General features: G+C 39.0%; 1 long non-coding RNA gene across 1 annotated transcript in view; it reads left to right on the plus strand.

The window, feature by feature from the left end:
• The first annotated feature begins 3,484 nt into the window (after positions 1-3,484).
• Positions 3,485-21,713, plus strand: part of LOC102477689 (uncharacterized) — a 29,705-nt gene continuing 11,476 nt past the window's right edge. The window contains exons 1-2 of the long non-coding RNA XR_334532.1: positions 3,485-3,555; positions 16,522-16,636. This is a non-coding gene — a long non-coding RNA (uncharacterized LOC102477689). The remainder of the gene's footprint in view (positions 3,556-16,521; positions 16,637-21,713) is intronic.

The raw sequence follows: 21,713 nt of genomic DNA on the forward strand, positions 1-21,713 counted from the left end.
AGAGATAGAAAGCGAGAAATCACCCCCCAGGGGGGATGGCCACACCGCAATCCCTTCTCCTCCATTCTCCTCTCGGGATCTTGGGCATGCACGCACACGCGTCCGGAGTGAGTTTTAAGCCACTGGGACCAGGAAGTGAACCGCAGTTGACTACGTGGGAGTCCAGAGACATAGCCATTACGCTAACTGCTGGTCCCAGCACCTAGTAACTCTTGACCAATTATAATAGAACTGACTAGAGTCTACTTCTTAGAGCATTACTTTAATGAAAATATCACCAAGGGGATCAGGAGGTGGTGCAGTGGTAACACAACTGAACCTACATAAAAAGAGTCCTACGTTCTTCTCTTGAGGTTTCCCTGAGCAACCCAGGCATATGTGTGTGCCCATGATCTGGGCAGGCAGAGACTGGGGTGGATCATGGAGCACCTGTTTGGGGTGTCTCTTTCTCTCTCTCTTCTTTTTCTATTTTTCTCTCTCTCATGGAAGAAATAAATAAGTAAACTTTTTTTTTTTTTTTAAAAAGGTCTACCATAGGGACAAAAATCTCTCTAAAAAAATAATAAGTAAAATAAAATGGTATATCACCAAGAACTAGAGTTGGACACTATTATTTGAGGAATTAATTTGTTTGTTGCTATAAGGTACACGTGTGTGTGTGTGTGTGTGTGTGTGTGTGTGTGTGAGAGAGAGAGAGAGAGAGAGAAAGAGAGAGAGAGAGAGAGAAATCACTGGGGTGATTTCCTTCATTCTCCTCTTGGGATTTTTGGGCACATGTATACAGGTGCCTTGGCCATGTGGGATCTAGCTGCCTTAACCTCCACACCATCTGTTGGCCCTTAAGAAACATTTTTAAATTTAGTGTATTAGCTCTGTCTATGTAGTAAGAGGAAATACAATACAGAAGCAATGACTAGGTAATTCAGGTCATCAGCTTATATTTACAATGAAAACAAAGTAATTGTGACAAAACAGCTTGCTACACTGAATCACCTAGGTAATTGCTTCAGTTCCTCACCCCACCTTTCTCTGCCTACTGTAGTCATAGCCTTTGGGAATGATAAGAATACTGCCTGCCAGAACGTTGTTCCAAGCTGACAGTTTGTGACTATCCGAAAGCTCTCTGCCTCTGCAAAACACTTGCCTTCTAATCACATGCTCTCCTTGTGCCTGAGCTAGGGGAGATGACCAGCATGTGGCAACTGCAGGAAAATTGGTGACTGTGTATTTCAGGTTCTGTCTACATTCTTTGGACCTGTGTGATCAAGTCACCTGGATAATGAGAACAAAGTACAGCAATACCGTCCTGCTTTCGGGCCGTTAGTATTCACAACAGAGAAAAGGAACAATTTAGGGTACTATTAAATGTAACCGACTGCACCAGATTTAACAAATTAATGAGTTTGTCACCAAAGAAATCCTAAAACAGGCACAGATGACCTTTCAGGTTCCCCCCAAAATTGAACAGAGGTGGCGCAATAGAGAGAGTTCTTCCAAAAGAATTACCCTCTGATTCTAATATGTTATCGCCCCCACCATTGTTTCTCAGCTTTTCTTCCAAATAGCAATGCTGACGCTTTATTAGTTAATCAATAGGACATGATACAGAGTATGGTTATCATAAAATAATCATACCCTGGAGCCTTTCGAGGCATGAGCCACTTGCCTCTAATCAGATTGGGTTGAGATTACCTTTGGATAACCACGCTCCTGGGAACTGTCTCATTTCTATTATGAGTACGTTTTATAATAGGGAAAAATGTACATTTCTGCAGGGGGAAAATGAAGTTGGCAGCATACACCTAGCAATCATTTCAGCTGAGCCGAGAAACATTCCTCTTTTTGAACAAAGTCAAACTATGCTTCTTCTATTCAAGCAATGTCAGAGAAAAGAGGTACCTCACCCGCGGTGTGGGTAATGTAATACAATGGAAACTGGATTTTACTTTGGCAGGGCAAGCTTCAAATTATATGCAAACATTCAAAAAGGGCATTTGAAACTTGGCATGCATGTTTATAAATGGCACATTTTGAATGTGGAGTGGGTTTAGGTGTCTAGGTTACAATAACAAATGATCTCCCATGTAAAAATGGAACAAAGCCTTTCCTTAACTTCCTACAGAGAAAGATGTTCATTTCTGCTTCAATTATAATCCTAGGCACACTGGAGATTCTGTTGAGAGCAATTTCTGCATATTCTTCCTTATCCTGACTGGCCAAAAATTTTAATCAAATTACATATATTGGAAAGTTAAAGACAGAAAAGCCCAGTGAGCCATGAAATACACTTTACAACAGTGGGCATAGCACATACCCTATTGGTTTAGCTTATCCTGACTGGCCAAAAATTTTAATCAAATTACATATATTGGAAAGTTAAAGACAGAAAAGCCCAGTGAGCCATGAAATACACTTTACAACAGTTTGGTTTAGAATGATAGAAAAATCCATTTAAAATGTTAGATGAACACACTGCGGGCTGCAGAGATGATTATAAACTCTCAGAGTTGTAGGTTTTAATCCTGTTTTTCTACACATAATATTTCTATCTAGACATTTTTAACATGAGATAAATGATAAAGCCAAAAAAGATGGTGAAAATACTCCTGCTAATTGCTCCGTGATGGAAGTAAATATTTGTAAATAATAGTGAAAGTGAGAAGCAAGGGAGCCAGACACTATTATTGCCATATTGATAGACTCAGATGTCTGATACCCTTTGTGTTAGTCTTGCTAGCGATATAACTAATAAACAAAATTATGCCACGGAGTGAAGGCAGGATAAACAGTCTCATTTATGGATTTGTTACATTAGAATTAAATTTAGCTTCTATGTGACAAAATTGCATCTGATTAATGATACCCCTTTTCAACAATGATTATTCCAAGAGCCTCGGAATGTCTATCTTGGGTCCAACAGTTGCTTAATCCTTCCTACTATTTCGTTTCCTCAGATTTTTATCTGGTCTCTGCAAAATAGCTAGGGCAGCTGGGATCCTGGCTTGAAAGAAATGAGGGCTAGCCAGAAAGAAACCAAGCAAGGATTTGTACTAATCATTAAAAATTCAGCTCACAGAACTAGATGGAAGAGTCCATTTTTAATTATTCAGAGAGCAGAACGGCTTCTTACCTCAGATTTCTCTAAGTTGGTAGATGGCTCATGTTTTGTGCTAAAGTTCTCATTTCTCCTTGCCCAGCAGGCCCAAAGACAGCCCAAACTGTCTGGTGCCACCTCACACCTTCCAGAAGAACGTGAGTCAAGGGCTGTGTAGGTGGAGTAGAATGAAAAGAGCCTGGGAAAGCTCCTTGTCTTCCAGAAGCAGTGAGACTCCTGGCTTGCCCTTGCCTTTTGACTGATGTGGGACTTCTCCGAGGCTGATTCCACTATGTTAGCATCCCCAGACACATTATGTCCTCACAGCCTCGATTCTGATGTCACCTCTCAACCAGACAGCTTTCTCTATGATTACCGCAGTTAGATGAGTGGCCTTATCCAAGCTTGTCCTGATTGCTGCTATATTTGACTTCTACGGCGCTCTTGAAATTCCTACTTAGGTGAGTTCATGATTAGTTTCTCTCCTATATTCTGCTGATCTCACTCTCCTTTGCTAGATCCTCTCTTCTCTAAATACTAAACATCTTTCCCAACCAAGATTATCTTTGGCCCTTTGTTTTCTTCTCTGGGCAATCTCTCACAGTATCAACTGTCAAAATAACAGTCCAACCTCGATTTTTTTTTTTTTTGAGAGCTTTTTGCTATAGGGCGTGTGCGCTCACCAGACAGAGAGAGACAGAGAGACAGCGAGAAATCAACCCCCCGGGGGGGATGGCCATGCCGCAATCCCTTGTCCTCCATTCTCCTCTCGGGATCCTGGCCACACACGCACACGCACCCACAGCATGAGTTTTATGCCACCGGGTCTGGGACGTGAACCACGGTTGACTACATGGGAGTCCAGCGACATAGCCATTATGCTAACTGCTGGCCCCTCAATCTTTTTACCCATTACTAGCTGACTGTCTTTCAGGAACAATTAACCTGGACCAATTTGAGTGACTTACTATAACACAGAATTCTAAGATGACTCCCTTAGTTCCTGCCCCCCCCACCACCACCACCACTGTCCATTGTTTTGGGTAATTTTCTCCTCAAGAGCCTATGACTCGCTTCTAAGCAACAGAATGTGGCAAAGCTGGAAGAATTTAGCAGATGTAATTATGGTCTCTAATCAGTTGACTTTTTAAAAAAACAAAAAACAAAAAAACTTCTACAGGGCGTGTGCACTTGCCAGAGAGAGAGACTGAAAGGGAAAGTGAGAAAACACCTCCCAGGGAGAATGAATATGTTACAATCTCTTATCCCCCATTCTCCCCTCCAGACTTTGGGCATGCACACACACATGCCTGGTGTGTTGAATTTCAAGTCGCTGGTATGGGACTTGAATCATGCAATTGGTCAAGAGGGATCCGATCACCTTAAACATCATGTGACCAGCTGACCTCTCAGTTAATTTTGAGTTTATTCTTGTGGCTCTAACCTAATCAGGTGAGACCTTTAAAATGTGGTACAGGCCTTCCCTGAAAAAGGAGAGTTGAACAAGGAAAGATACTTTCCTGTAGACCTTTAAAAAGCAAGTGAACATACTGTGATATACTTAGGGAGAGGACAGCCTCTAGGAGCTGAAGGCCTTGGTCCTATAATCACAAGGAATGGAATTCTGCCAATAATCTGAATGACTTTAGATGAGGACTGCAAGCTCCAAGTGAGAATATCAGCATTGGCTGACACCTTATTGAAGTTGAGATGACCCTGAGCAGAGCTAGCTAAGCTGTCCCTGGATTTTGGATCCACAGAAATTGCGCATTTTTTTTTTTTAATCACCCCGCGGGGGGATGGTCACGCCGCAATCCCTTCTCCTCCATTCTCCTCTTGGGATATTGGGCACGCACACACCCGCGCCCGGTGCTAGTTTTAAGCCACTGGGTCCAGGACGCAAACCGCGGTTGACTACATGGGAGTCCAGCGACATAGCCATTACGCTAACTGCTGGTCCCCCAAATTGCGCATTATTTCATCCAACAGATGGTGGTAATTTCTTTCACAGTAATAGAAAAATTACTCTCCCAACTGCTTAAAATTGTCCTCTCAGAATTAAAGCTTTAAAGTTACCTGTGACTCCCTTTACTAGATGTCAAGATCTGTCACTTATTCTTGAAAAGTATCTACTGAAGTCAGACACATTCCTCTATTTTATTCAAAACTCTCATTTTTCTTCAGCAAATATTTGCCAGACATCATGTTCAGCTCTGGGTATGCAACAGGTACAGCTCCTGCCCTTATGCAAAGTAAATTTTAGTGAATAAAATGAACTCTGAAAACATTATAGAAATGTAAGGTGCTTAGAGAGTTCTTTGGGGGACTCTAACTTAGGCTGGTTGGGAGAGGAGACAAAGAAGGCCTTTGTCTTCTATCAGGCTCCTACCACAAGCCTGATTTATTGTGCTTTTCATTTCTTCAGGCAGTTACACACAGAATTACTGGGTTCATCTTTTTATAAAGATATTTTCCAGCTTAAAAAACTGTCCTTTGAAGATTTTGGATGGCTGTCTATTGTTTTTTGTTGTTATTGTTGTTTGTTTTTTAGAGAGATTTTTGCTATAGGGCATATGTAACCATCAGAGAGACACACAGAGAGAAAGTGAGAAATCACCCCCTGGGGGATGACCATATCACAACCTCTTTTCTTCCATTCTTCTCTTGGGATTTTGGACATGTATCCACATACATCTGGCATGAGTTTCAAGTTGCCAGTCCCAATTCAAAACTATGGTTGGCCAATGTGGAGCCCAGAACTTTAACCACAATACCACTTGCTGGCCCCTGGCTCTCTATTGTTACTGAACTAAAGTAGATGTGAACCAGGAATGGTCACTCACTAGAAAAGTTGTGAAAAGCCCATGATGTTTTTGAGGAGGAAGACATTATATCCCTGAATGAGATCACAAGTGGGCTTTTTTTCTTTTTTCTTTTTTTTTTTAAAGTTTGTCACAGGGCACATGTGCCTGCCAGGGAGTGTGAGAGAAAGCAAGAAATCATCTCGGTGGGGCATTGTCATACCTGTAATCCCCTCTCCTCCATTCCTCCATCCTGTTGGGATTTGGGGCATGGGCCAGTGTGTTTCCTAAGCTGCCAGGTCCAGGTTGAACCATGCAGTTGGCCATGAGGGATATAGCCACCTCAACCACAACACAACTGGTTGTTTACTAACAGATGAACTTTTATAAGGAAAGAATTCCCATCCTAGTCTTCAATTAAGTCCACTTAGGCAAATGAAGGATTATAATTTGTGCAGCTCTGATTAGCCAACTCAAGCAGCAGCCGTGTTGGCTCATTACTGAAATTGGTACTATTCTGATTGGTCACACACACTGTTGTAGCCAGCATCCTCCCTGAAGTAGGAGTCAACTTTAAAGTCACTCAGCTTTCCCCACACATATGTCCTCCAAGCAAACCCACAAAATAGCAGTCAGCACTAGGTGTCTGCCATTGCACTAGTTTTGGCCAGTCATGTTCCTACCTCACAAATATAATTAAAATATATCTATATATAGATATATATCAATAAGGTTGTAGCAAATGTCAATTGTGCCTCATCTAATAAAGTCCCTGAGAGGTTTAGAGACTTGGTTTAAAGCCACAGAAGTAGTAGAAACAGGATTGAATTCCCTGTGAGCCAACTCTGAATCGAATCCTTTTTGCACACTGTTGCTACCACTTTGATATTGTAAAGCATAAAAAAATTTTCTAATGGCTTACACACATTATAGATAAATCAGCGCAAGTTCCCAGAGGAAAAGCACTTAACCCATTTCTGGCCTTTATCTCAGGAAAATTTTGATTACTCCACATGTTTAAGCTAAGGTCGATATTTGGTTAATATTCCTGCCCTCACAAGCTTGGGACTGACTATAAAATGAGGGTAACATTTACATTTATGCTTAAATGACATGAACTCTGAAACCCCCACCTGCCGACGAAGAATACAGCAGTAGTAGTGGATACCTCCTTGTGCTCTTCCCGGCTCCTTTTCATAGGCTAGGCAGTCATTCTTAAGATTTGGATTTTAACAAGGCACAGCTTCCCTTTTCTCCAAAGAACAGCCCTCCAGGAGCCTCTTCATTTAGCAAGTTTAGTTTAATCCTCCACAGTTGGGAGCAAATCACAAGCTGACATAAAGAATACAAAAGACTGAGCCTCAAAAATAAATAAATAAATGAAATAAAAAGACTGATCTTGCCTTGGGGTGGGATCAACTTTGTGATGAAGTCTACTCTCCAGAACTTTTGTGTGGATTTACATGGAAGTTAACCTCCAGTAGAGACCATTCTTGGGTAATTTTCTTCCCCTTCCTTATCCTGCTACCCTTGCACTCTTCTCCCCAAAACAGTCCTCAAATCAGTCACTTGAACAAGAATCCCATCTAAGGCTCTGCTTCTCAGGAACCTCTCGCCAGTCAATAAACCAACTTGAGTACCCCTTACTTGTTTCTGTGAGCCACCAAAGGGGCCTCATGTTGCCTACTAGCCATGCTGTCTGTGGCGGTGTCACGTGGCATCCATCACCTTTCCTTCTCCCATTCTGCTATTCTCCGACAGCCCAGGAGTACAGCTGAATGAACCCCTCCATGGTTTTTGCTGGAGGCTTGCTTTCTGAGAATAATAGCATCCATGCCAAGAATGCTGTTTTTGGATGTTCCTCAAACTGCCAGTCCTCCAGATAGTACAGTTGACCTGACTTTTATGAAGACTTAGAAGAATGGCCTCTTCCTTCACTTTCTGGACACTCAGGCATGTAAGCACCATGCAGAGAAAAATCTGTGTCTAGCATTTTAGGTAGTGGCCTTTATTTCCTTAATCCTGGAGAAGTAAGCTCATTTCTAGGAGCAGGTTGCAAAGCTGACATCCCTTTAAAATCTTAGAGCCTATGCCCCCAACCCAATGCATCCTTCCTGTTCTAGTTAAAAAGCCCAAGCCCTGAAGGGTGCATGAGTGGATGGAGAGAAAGAATTGTCTATACAAGCATCCTCCAGCACCCAGTTCAGAAAGAAAAAAAAAATTTAATATGGTTTTTATTTTTAGCCTGTATCAAAGAAACCTTCCTGAAACTATTTTGGATAGAGAACTTCTATAAAGAACAGCTACAACCTGTTTTTGAGAAACTCTCATTTCATGAAAGTTGTTAAAATGTGCTTAGATACACATGAAAGAAACTTTAAAAATATAATTCCTTCAATCTCATAGTTTGTTAGGTTTTAAAAAAGGAACTTACATAATGAAATAGAAAATGTTTTCCATTTCTCTTTCATAGATTTAAAGTTTATGATGACACTTTTGCTAGTACTTTATTATAACTATTTTTAAGCATACCATAAAATTTAAATTATTTTATGATAAACATCTCTATATACAGTATGTAGATTCTACCATTAACATGTTACTATAGTAGCTTTATCATGTATCTATATATCTAACAACCCATCCACTCATTAATGATGACATTTTAAATAGTATTATTATTATCATTTATTAATTTGTTATATAGGATGTGTACACTCACTGGAGAGGGAGAAAGAAAGTGAGGAAACACCCTCCCAAAGGGACTGTGCTACAATCCCTTCTACTCCATTTTTTCCTCCTTTTAGGATTTTGGGCATGCATGCACACATGTTTGGCATGTTTTTTAAGCCACTAGGTCTAGGACCCAAACCATACAGTAAGTCTTGTGGGATCCAGTCACTTTAACCACTGTACCACTGACTAGCCCATTAATTGTTTTTAAAGAGCAAATATCTCTAATTTGTAAATCTAAATGAAAAGAGAGTCTATTGTATATTATTATCTCATTAATAGTTACAATATTAGACATGTAACCTATTATGGGCTTAAGAACCTATACCTGACAGAGTGGCCTGACAAAGAGATCTTTTTTAAAATAGAATTAATTTTTAGTTATTATTTTCTCTAACTTTATTTATTTATTTAAATTTGACAAGAGAGGAACAGAGTGAGGGGGGGTGGGGCAAGGGGTGGGGGGATGAGAAAGCAAGCTGCCAGCTCGGTTGGCCACATGAGAGTCCAGTGCCCTTAAAAACCATGCCACCTGCTGGCTCCATGGCAAAGAGATCTTAAAACACTACTTCTAGGTGAATTTTTTTCTTTAAGTTTATTTATTTATTTCATAATATATGGAGAGAAAAATAAGCGCCTACCTTTAACAAAGTTTCATATCACAATCCCTCTTCCAGTCTTTCAACCTGCCAGGATTGTGGGCACCCAGATGTGTACTTTGTTAGTACAAGTTGACCAAGGAACCAAACTCTTATCTTCTCTATGGATTCCACTACTGCTGTACCACCATGACTGGGCCTGAATATTGTTTTAAAGCAATGGGAAGTCATGAATTAAATCACATATAAAATTGAGCAGAATGCCAGATAAAAGTTTAAATAATAATTCTTTACAGCCATGGTCTATTAAATCATCAATGTTTGAATTATTTTTATTAAACTAGTAGTGCATCTATTTATTAACACTTAGGTATGAAGTCAGAACCTGAACTTCAGTTACAATATTAATGTACTAAATTGAGCCATAAATTTTAACACAATAACTTACAAAGATCTCAATAATCTCTCTAGCATTTACATTTAAGTGATATAATCACCAGAATATGTTAAATTAGGGGCAATATACTTCATTCTATGATGTTATTTTTGATAGAACTCCAAGAAAAGTGACAAGGAAGTTTGGACTAACAGAAAGCAGACCTATGTCTTGTGTCACTTTCCTAACATTAAAATTTGATCATTTTGGGGGGACCAGCAGGTGGCATGGTGATTAAGGCACTGGACACTTTGACATGGCCAATCATAGTTCGAGTCCTGAACCTGGTAGCTTGCTTTCTCACCTCCCCACCCCTTTTCTCTGTGTCTCTTTCTAGTCAAATTAAAATAGATGAATGGACAAATAAAATTAAGTAAAATAATTATTTTAAAAAATTGATCATTTTGGTACATACAAAGTACTTTTATCATTTCAAGTAGGATAACCACACAATTGACTCGAAGAGAGGTTTGACTGATCTCTTTACTGCCTAGAGTAAGTAGCTTCCTAAGAATGCTATGGGAGGATGGCAATGGTTATGAAAATCAAATTCCTACATAAAAACAGACAGAGCAAGTAAACAGCCAAGTTCAAAAGCCATGAAGTATGTTTGCAACCAAAAATGGTGTCAATGTATCTCTATAAACCTCAAATTCTTGTAAGTGAGGACAACCAACCAAATACCACAAGACCTGCCTACCATCAGAATGTGAGCAGAAGGAAGTTAAGCTAAGCTACATGGCATCTGCCAGACATGAGAACAAGAGATCTCAGAATTGCCTATAGGAATTCACTGAGAATATAGCAGGTCAGTAATACCTGCATAGTAATACCTGAAGAAGTTAGATTCTATGAACTTTTGAAAATAATTAGCCAGGGCTCACATTCAGGCCAAGGCCCCACTCTGTAGCGAAATGCCTGAGAGTGAACCAAATGTGAGAAGGAAGAGTGGTCAAGATAAAAGTGGGAGAGGGAAACAAAACTCAGTAGATTTAAGAACACAAGCCACTGTGCTATATTAATATTATACCAAAACAAGGAAAAGCTTTGTGAAGTTAGAAAAGCTATATGAATCAAGCCTCCTTCTTGAAGTTAAAGAAGAGGACCAGGCAATGCTGTGGTGATTAAGGTGGCTGGGTCCCACATGGCCAACTATGCAGTTTGAATCCCTAACCCAGTGTCTTCAAAAACACACTAAGTGCATGTGTGGACATGCTCCTAATCTCAAAACAAGGGAGAAATGGAGGAGAAGGGATTGCAGTGTGACCATTCCCCCATGGCGGTGGAGGTGTCACACTTCCCTTCTTCCTTGGTCTTTCTCTGGTGAGTACATGTGCCTTCTGGCAAATGATAATTAAGAAAAAAAAGTTAAAACTAATCACCTAAAAACTAGCCACACCAAAGTACTGAAGTCAAATCCTGCAGGCAGTTATTATTCTTAAAAATGGGTAACCAGACACACAATGGAGGGACCATGCTGCATTGTGAGGCTGGATCCACATAGGAAAGTGCTGGGTTCATGTTTGGAGGCCTCCCAGTGCACACTGAGTGTACACAAGTGACCAGTCTGTTTTGCATGAACCAGAGATGAATTTTGGAAAGAGGACCCTGTTGCACTCTCTCTCTCTTTTTCTCTCTGTCTCTCTCTTGCTCACACAAGAAAGAAAGAAGTTTAAAAAAACAAACAAACAAAACCAGAATAAGGAGCAGAAAAACATCTCTAGAGTCAATAGAGGATGTTAGAAAGACAAGTGCACATGACCTATAGCAAAACAAAACAAAACAAAAAAGAAAAAGAAGAATCTCTTTAAACAATTTTTACAACTAATGAAAACAAAATGAAGTAGAATATTTCCGTTTTGCAACCCTGTGAATTAACATCTAGAGAATGATGACTCCATAAAAGAGAGACAAGACAACAACCCGCTTAGTACAGGAATATAATCTGCTTTTGATCAAGTATCTGAGCTCAATTTGCTAGAAGTATAGAAGACAGAGAAACATATTGAATTGTGCCATGAACAGAATCTACACTGTTGGAAACACTACAAAATTGTCCAGGGTCTTCAACAGATAAAATGTGAGGAAATCAAAGGAAATAGCAAACAACTGGGTAAGAGTAAACTGTAAAGTCGAAGGGTGCACACTTGGGTGATAACATCATAAAGAAACATTAGGAAGAGGTTATTATAAAAGTCAAGGAGTGATTAATTTTAGAAGGAGATATATGTTTGATAGGGTTGGGAGAGCACATAGTGGGTTTCCAGGCCTAATTCTTGACCTGAGTGATGATTATAATGGTGTTTGCCTTTAATAATTTCCCTAACTATGGCACCAGGTTGGGAAAGACAAGTCAAGGAGAAGCTAGGTTGAGAGTGGGATGAGTCTGAGATGAAGATAAGGTGAGGATGAAAATGAGGAAACTCATATGAAGAGAAATAAAATGAGTAGTGGATTAATTTTTTTTTTTTAGGTTTTTGCCATAGGGTGCCAGAGAGAGACGGAGAGGGGTAAAGGTGAGAAAACATCCCATGCCACAATCCCTTCTCCTCCACTCTCCTCTTAGGATTTTGAGAATGCATGCATGCACACCCAGTGAGACTTTAAAGCAGCTGGGTCCAGGGCTCAAACTACAGTTAGGCACATAGGAGTCCAGCATCTTAACCACCATGCTACTCGCTGGCCCCAGACTGATGATCATTTTGACATGCTGCTTTAGTAAATGGAGAAGTGATATTGAGCATGTAGGTGATGATGATGACAATGACAATGATTAGCATCATTCATCAGGTACTGTACTCAGCACATTGTCTGTAGTGTCTCATTCAATCTTCTCAATAGTCCTATGAGATGAACATTATTACACTCATTTCACAGATTAAAAAATTCAGCTTTAGTACTTTGTCCTAAAATACATAAGTAGTGGAATTCAGATTTGTCCTTAGGGGTACAGAATTATATTTTAAAATTATAAATGTTAGATTTAGGGGCTAGCTGGTGGCATGGTAGTTATGGTAGCTAGATTTCACATGGCTGACCATGTGATTTGAGTCTCCGACACAGCAGCTTGGAAAATACTCCGGCGATACACGCATGCCCAAAATCCCAAGAGGAAAATGGAGGAGAAGGGATTGTGAGGGGCCATCTCCCTCAGGGGAGTTCTTTCTTACTTTCTTTCTCTCTCTTTCTCCATATCTCTCTCTGTCTCTCTCCCATGAATGTATATATCCCTATAGCAAATTTTTAAAATGTTGGATAAATTTCAAAAATTACTTTCAATCTTTTCTGTATCTCTTTTCAAATTGCAAAATCTCTACAGAATAAAACCTGATGTTTGTTCTGCATGTGGTTTTAAACTTTTCACTTGTTTTCATTCTTATAACAAATATTTTATGGAGTACCTACTTACTATGGGCAGCACTGTCCTCACTAGAAAGACAGGTAAAGTCTTTGATGTCATGGAGTTGAAATTTTAGTTGAACAGAAATGGTAAACGAGAAAAATGTCAGTGATAAGTGCTATGCAGATAAGTAACATAGGTGACACACTAGAAAGCTTAGATGACTATTTAGTGTGTATACTCAGAGAAGGCCTCTTTGAGTGGTTGTACTTTAGCTGAGATTTAAATAATAAGGAGTCAGCCATGCAAAAACATGGGAAAGAGCCTTCCAGGCATCTGTTAACCCTAAATTTGGTAAGGTTGAGGAACAGAAAGTAGATGAGAGCAGGTTGGACTGGGGTATTACATAGTGCTTGGTCAGGTGGTAGCAATTTGGATGTTAATATAAAGGTGACTTTTAGCAGGTGAGTGCTCTGGATACTTTGTAGGAAGAATGAAGTGTCAGGAGGCAAGAGGGCAAGAGACACTTAGGAAACAAGGCAAGAGCTGGTGACCTGAGCTAGGCAGAGGTAGTAGAGATGAGAACGGGAGTGTACATTTTGTATGATGCATCCACTGGACTTGCTGAATTGGGAAGAGGCGAATATAGGCATAAAGACTAACTCTTATTTGGGTTTGAACATTGGCTGGTGTTGATCCATCCTAAAGATTGGGAAAGAAAAGGTTTCGGGCAGTGGTGTTGGCAGTGATTTGAGTAGAAACAAACACTGTTTGCCTGTGTTAATTTCAAAGTGCATCTTAGACTCCATCTGGACACCTGTCAAACAGACCATTTCATACACAAGACTTGGAGTTCTAGGAAGAGGTCAGGGCTAGATTTGGGAGTCAAATAGATTTTATTTGCATTTCTGAGGCTGAGTGAGGTCACCTGAGAGAGTGATTGTATTTTACAAGACCAGCAGGTCCAGGACAGAGTCATGGGGAATATCAACATGTAGATGTGAAGCAGAGAGCTATTAGGTGCTTGATAAGACTACTAGGTGTTTGATAAGTATGATGTCAGGAAGCCTGTGACTCTTTACAGTCATCTCAGTCCAATTTTTACTACAGCCACTATTGCAATGACATAGCCCATGACAGCTTCATGCAGGTGTAATGGGACAGTGCCTGTCTCAGGTAAAAACCAGGTACCTCCCCCTCCCAGTGGTGTTTCTCAAGCCTGTGGAGTAGGAATCCTGAGGAATCTACTGGCACTTATGCATGGGCTGGAACTGGAAAGATAACGTTTGTGGGGCTACCCTTGAGTTCTGGGAGGATGAGATCTGATAGAAATATGCTTCCTCTTTTATGCCCCAGGCAGGAAGTTCTAAGGCATATTTTGTTAGACTCTTCCAAGTCTCATGAATCAAGCACTAGCTGCACCAGTTGCCTACAACTGTGGCCAGCCCCAAAACACAACCTTGTATTGACTTTCTTACTTTCTCTGCTATCTCTCACAGTTCCCTGGACTCTTTTCCCAAATAAACCATCTGCATCCAAGTCTTTGTTTCAGATTCTGCTTTTGGGAAAAATCAGTATTTCAAGAAGGAGAGCAAACTTAACTGTATTACTGTTGTTAAGAGGTGGAGGGTCTACAAGATGTAGCTAGATGGGATTACTAGGAACTCTGACAAACCAGTCTTAGCGGAGTGGAATGAAACAGAAGTTCACCGAGAGAATAAAAGATAAGCAAACAGAGACAGCAAACTGTAGATTCCCAGTAAAGGGCACAAATACTGTGAACCCTTGAGCTCTCAGCTACTCTCTCCTTTTGAAATATATCACATAAACTGGTGGCTGGAAGGAGAGAAATGAGCCAATATCTAAAAAGGTAGTAAGGGTCAAGGGAAGGTTTTTTTAAGTTAGGAGACAGTAGACCATGAGAATCATGGTCCAGCAGACAGAAAGATACTCATGCAAGAGGTAGGGGGAAATTGAGAATGAGTGGAGTTAGAGTGTAAGGGTTGGCCTTTGGCCAGAACAGGGACCTTTCATTTATAGATGCCAAGGAAAGACAGTAAGACAAGTGTGTGGGTAAGTTTGATAGTGGGAAAATAGTGGAATTAGTATCCAATTGCTTCTATTTTCTCAACAAATTATTTTATCAGATCAAAAGCTAAGAGAGGGCAGTAGGAAGTGTAACAAGTTTGAAAAAAGAAGAGCAGTGAAATAGTTTTGAAAGCTAAGAACACAAATATATTAGGCAAGTGATTGCTGAGCTGAACTGAGTACTCAATTATTTATTTCATTGAAAGACTGTCAACTAAAGACTGCTATCCCATTTTTAGGGAAGGTGGTTTTTCCACCTTGGTACTATTTGTTTTAAAAAATTCTTATTATGGAATTGGCAAGATTATAATGGAATTGGCAAGATTATATTTCTCCCCAATTAATAGATTGAACAGAATGATACTATTTCTCCTATCAATGGCCCAGAAAACTAAAGGGTGTAAAAGTTATGGTGGTGGAGGGGATCAGCAGGTGGTATGGTGGTTAAGGTGCTGGACACACCCACATGGCCAACCATGGTTTGAGTCCTGGACCTGGTGGCTTGCTTACTTACCTTCTCTCTTTCTCTGTGTCTCGTTCTGGTCAAAATTAAATTAAAATAAAATAAAATGAATGAATGGTAAATAAATAAAATTATAAATATAATCCTAAAAAAAAATAGTTATGGTGGTGGAGGTGAACTTACTATATATAACCGTAGGTTTCCCAAACCATGATCCCAAGTAGAGACGTTTTTAAGTACCACACTGAGCAGTGACATCATTATTTCCCTAGTTACTGAACGCGGGAGCAGAAATGAATAAGCTAGATGTAAACACAATATCTAATGGGGCGGGGGTGTTGTAAATTTTATAGCCATGAGATCTGTAATCCCTGTAACTGAAAATGTGGTCACTGAAAATACGTAACCGAAAAATGTTATGGGGCCTGTCAACTCATGGCCTATGGTACTGGCAAAATATGATCTGAACTCACTTACTTTGGTGGGAGCTGAATGTAGCTGATTTATCAGGTCTACCTAAAATCCAGAATTAGGGTTTTATGGAAATTGTACAAAAAACAAAAACAAAAACAAAAACAAAAAAAACAAAACAAAAAAACCCCACATATTTTATTTTCTGAGGATAACAAGTACCTAGTAAATATGACAAGATTATAAAATATATCTATATTTATTTATGTAACACACATGGTTCATTCCCTCTAGTTAAATGACACCCATTCATGTAGATACTCAGAAAAGCTGAAACCACCCTGTTTCTACCTTGATATGAAACTCAACTCCTTTGTGCTTATTGTAATATGTAGACACTATCCATGACAAACATCTTAATTACTTTTTTGAGCAACCCTAACAGGAAGGCTAGAATGACTATTACCATTTTAGAGTAGACAAACAAACATATGTAAAATTTAAATGTTCTATGCAAGCTTAGCTTTTACACTTGTTGGAAATATTTTTGTTTCAGATTGGATGAACAATGACTGGCCAAAGAACATGGCCTCTGACCAGTGCCTTATCCTCATGTCTAGGATCTGGAGAGTTGTACTTGAGGGGCAAGCTTGATATACATTAATTAGAAGGTAAAGCACACTGTCTATGGCTAACAGATACAGTGTCAAATATCTAGGTGGGTAATTCAACGTGATCAAAATGTTATTTTCTACCAGGAATGTAGGACACACTTTGGTCCCCCAGTTTCACAAGAATCCTCAGTTTGCATGGTGTTTAATAATGCTATATCAGTGGACAAGAATTTTTCTATTCTTCAATTTACCTAATAATAAATGTTTAATTATTTTTATGAAGCTTTTCCTTTTGATTAGAACAATATCTTAGCTATACCACCAGTTCATAATTCCCAAATTAAAGTTTAACTTCCTTTCAGAATTTTAGGACTATGTACTAGAGCCATTAATACAACGAAATGCATACAGATGAGCACCACATACTTTTTTATTTTTTTAGAATTTTTAAAAAGATTCAAAGCAAGCACAGCATATCTTTCCCATGTGAAAAATAGCAAAGAAATTGGCTGAAAACCAATTGTTTGAAGTAATAGATCAACTGATAGATTAAGTTTTAGGTGTGAGCTTTCATTATTTTCTACTTTCTGTTTCTTTTATTGCACTTAGTTCTGATAACATCTTTAAAATATTTTTAATTTTTACTAAATTTACAGATTTTATAAACAGTTTAAGGAGTCAGGCTACTTTGCCTACCTTGTTATAAGAGTCAATTTTATTTCTCATTTCTAGAACCACCATCACACCTCTAGGCAATCATTTTGAACTCTGGCAACAAATTCTCTTGTTTGCTTTCTTAATATGATTATTTTGCAACTTTTCAACTTTTTTTTTTTCATTTTTGCATTGTCTATTGATTTGTTCATTCCAAGGATGAAGGTTTAGTTGTTTTTTTATTTTTTAATTTTGCCATAGGGCTTGTGCAATCTCTGGAGACAGACAGATAGACACATACACACACACACACACACACACACACACACACACACACATACAAAGAGAAAGTGAGAAAGTACCTCCCCCCCGCCGCCCAAAGGGGACAGCCATGCGACAATCCTGTCTATTCCATTTTCCTGTCAGGATTTTGGGCAGGCACACACATACCTGCATAAGTAGTGTGTTTTTCAAGTTTGGTACTCAAATCACATAGTTGGCCATATGAAATACAGCTGCCTTAACTTCCACAACATCTGCTGGCCCAGTTATCTTTTATTTCTCCACATACAAGAGGTGGTGTCAAAAAGTTTATAGATAATGCATATAATAAAAAAACTGCATGGATATCAATTTTTGTTTTGCATTAAAATGAAGTTGTACTAACTCGTTGTAGCATGTTTGAAAAGGATTAGTTTGAGGTAAAAAGAAAGATAACAATCCGAAGAATCCTTTCAGAGCAACATGAATTCTTATAAAATTAAAGCAAAAACAAACATCCAACTGAGGGTGAAGCTTGGATGAAAGAAAAGTGAAATTACTGATAATTTTCTAAAAGTTTATGGGAAAATGCCTCCAGATAAACTCTGAGTTCACAACAGATAATTCATTTTAGGAAGGGGCTAGACAATATTGAAGATGATGCCAGCAGCAGCAGCAGACCATCCATATTTATTTGTAAGGAAAAAAAATTCTTGCTTGTTCCCTAAATGAAGAGAACTGACAACAGCAGGAACAGGAGCCAATGCTATAGACATCTTAACTGCTTCTGCTTACACAATTCCAACTGAAAAATTAAAGTTGAACAAACTTTCTGTTTAATGGGTGCCAAAACTATTGCTCAGATCAGCTGCAGCATTCCATGGAAATTTAAAACAAGTGATAGCAAGATCCCAAAGCATTCCTTTAAAGAATTATAACAGGAGATGACACTTAACTTTACCAATAAGATCCTGAGGACAAAGTACAACTGAAGTCCTGGATACCAAGAGGCAGAAGTGGTCTAGACAAAGCAAAATGAGCAAACACATAGTGGAGATGTTTTTCAGGTATTTTTCTGCTGAAGACCTTTGCTCATTCCTCTCATCACACAAAGGTAATTTTGCAAGAGTCTTAATGGGAAATCATTAGGCATCTACCTTAAAGTCCTGTTTTGGCTTCTTCTGACTTCTTTTTGTTTCCTAATCCTAAAACATCTTTAAAATGCACACATTTTTTTTCTCCAGTTAATGTAAAAAAGATTGTATTGACATGGTTAAATTCCCAGAACACTCAGTTCTTTTAGGGATGGCATAAATAGCTGGTAATATTACTTACAAAATTATTTTGAACTTAATGGAGCTTATGTTAAGAAATAAAGTTTATATTTTTTATTTCCATTTTCCATGAGCTTCTTGAAGTTCCTTATAATCTACATTTTTCACTCCTAAATCTGGCTCTGTGACTATTTTAGTTAGATCCCTATTCAGTACTTACATTATTTAAATGTTATCCTCACCTGTGCCACATAATATATGATTTTGCTTTCTTACCTAATTGTTTTCTTTTTTATTATACCTGAGGTACATAGATTTAAGTTACACAGCTATTTCTCACTTAACAACCTATCTGCTAATGACCACTTCAGTGTGTGACCAGATCTCTGGTGCAGGATCCCCCTTTCTCAATCTGTGTGTCTTAGAAATTCCCTTTCTCAGTCTTTGTCTCCTTCCAGTGGTTGGTTAGTATTTACTACATGAAATGTTTGCAATCATGTGAGCCTATACATTTCGTTTATAAATTTTTATTTTATTGTGCACCCATGGTAGCATTCAGAATAAATAAAAATGAGTTACACTGGATATGTTAGGCTGGTGCAAAAGTTATTGCAGTTTTGCCTTGTTGAAATTTGCCTTTTAATATTGAATATATTCCTTTAAAAAATATGGTTTTGCCACAGGGCGCATGTGCTCACTGGAGAGATAGTGAGAGGGAAACTGATAAATCACCTCCCCAGGGAGGAGGGCCATGCCACCAAAATCCCTTTTCCTCCATTCTCTTCTTGGGATTTTGAACATGCATGCACATGTACCTGGCATGAATTTCAAGCCTCCAGGTCTGGGACTTGAACTGCAGTTGGCCATGTGGCAGTCTAGTGCCTCAACCACCACACCACCTGATGCCCCCGTTGGATACATTCTTAAATAAATGTGTTTCTGTACATTTCTCACTTTATGTTTTTTTGCTAATGACTTATTACTTGCTGTTTATTTAACATGTATTACAGACTATGGAAATGATGTTAGACAAAAAGCAAATTTGGGTGATTATCTTATGCAAGATCCAAATAGGTCATAAAGCAGCCAATGCCTCTGGCCCAGGAACTGCAAGCAGTGGTGGTTTGAGAAGTCTTGCAAAGAGGGTGAAAGCCTTGAAGAGGAGGAGCATAGTTGCTGGCCACCAGAAGCTGATTAACAACCAATTGAAAGTGATCCTCTTAAAACGACACAAGAAGGTACCGAAGAACCCAACATCGATCGTTCTGTGGCTGTTGGGCATTTGAAGCAAATTAGAAAGGTGAAAAAGCCTGAAAAGTGAATGCCTCATGAACTGACCAACAACAGTAAAAAAGTTGTCATTCGAAATGTGATCTTCTTTTATTCTACACAACAAAGAACCATTTCTCCATCTGATTGTGACGTGTGATGAAAAGTGGATTTTATATGATAGCTGACAATGTCCAGCTCAGTGGCTGGGTAGAGAAGAAACTCCAAAGCACTTCCCAAAGTCAAACTTGTACCAGAAAAAGGTCATGGTCACTATTTAATGGAGCCTGATCCACTGGAGCTTTCTGAATCCCAGTGAAACCATTACATCTAAGAAGTATACTCAGTAAATCAATGAGATGCACCCAAAACTGCAATGCATGCAGCTGGCATTGGTCAATAGAAAGGGCCCAATTCTGCTTCAGTACAATGCCAGACAGTGTGCTGTACAACCAACACTTCAAAAGTTGAATTAATTGAGCTATGAAGTTTTGCCTCACCTGCCATATTCATTTGCCCTCTTGCCATCAACTACCACTTCTTCAAGTATCTCAACAACTCTTTGCAGGGAAAAGGCTTCCACAACCAGTAGGATATAGCAGATGTTTTCCAAGAGATCATAGAATCCCAAAGCATGGATTTTTATGCTACAGGAAAAAAAAAATAAACAAACTTATTCCTTATTGATAAAAATGTGTTGATTGTAGTGGTTCCTATTTTGATTAATAAAGGTGTGTCTGAGCCTAGTTATAATGATTTAAAATTCATGGTCCATGGACTAGCAGATGGCGTAATGGTTATGTCTCTGGACTCCCACATAATCGACCTCAGTTTGAGTCTCAGACCTGTGGCTTAAAACTCATGCCAGGCACATGTGCATGCATGCCCAAGATCCCAAGAGGAGAATGGAGGAGAAGGTATTGTGGCATGGTCATCTTCCCTGAGGGGGCGATTTTTTGCTTTCTGTCTCTCTGTCTCTCGAACAAGTGCATGTGCCCTATAGCAAAAATCTCTTAAAAACTGAAATAAAAATTTATGGTCTAAAACCACAATAACTTTGCATCAACCTAATATTAATGTGTTGTGGTGTATCTTGTCACTTTCTGGTGACACTACCTTATGGTGCTATAACATACCACAAAATATCTGCCTTTTTTTTTTTTTTTTAATTTGCTATACAATGTGTGCTCTCGCAGGGAACGAAAAAGTAAGAGAGCACCCCCTGGGGAATGGCCATATTTTAATCCTTTTCCATTCTCCTCTCATGATTTTGGGCATGCATGCACACACACCCAGTGTGTTTTCAAGCTGCCATATCAGGACCTTGAACCATGTAGTTATCAGGTGGGATCTGACTGTCTTAACTACTGTGCTACCACCTGGCCTGATATCTGCTTTTAAGCTCCTTGCTTATCGACCAAATAATTTAATGACCTAGTCATAGGAACATAAATCAGTCATTAAATGAGGAGTCCCTGTAATTCATTACAGATACTTATCATTGGTCTATGTGTTACTTCTTTAATTTAGTTATTAATAGTTTAAACTAATATTAACATTTACTAATGTAACTCAGAGTTAATAGGTACAACTTATGTTTAATGGCAAGTTTTTTTTATTAAGACCAATTATTTCAGTGAGAATAAATTGAAATGTCAAACCAAAAATTTTTTAAA

Source organism: Tupaia chinensis, unplaced genomic scaffold, assembly GCF_000334495.1.
Source record: "Tupaia chinensis unplaced genomic scaffold, TupChi_1.0 Scaffold000232_1, whole genome shotgun sequence".
Taxonomy (NCBI): domain Eukaryota; kingdom Metazoa; phylum Chordata; class Mammalia; order Scandentia; family Tupaiidae; genus Tupaia; species Tupaia belangeri.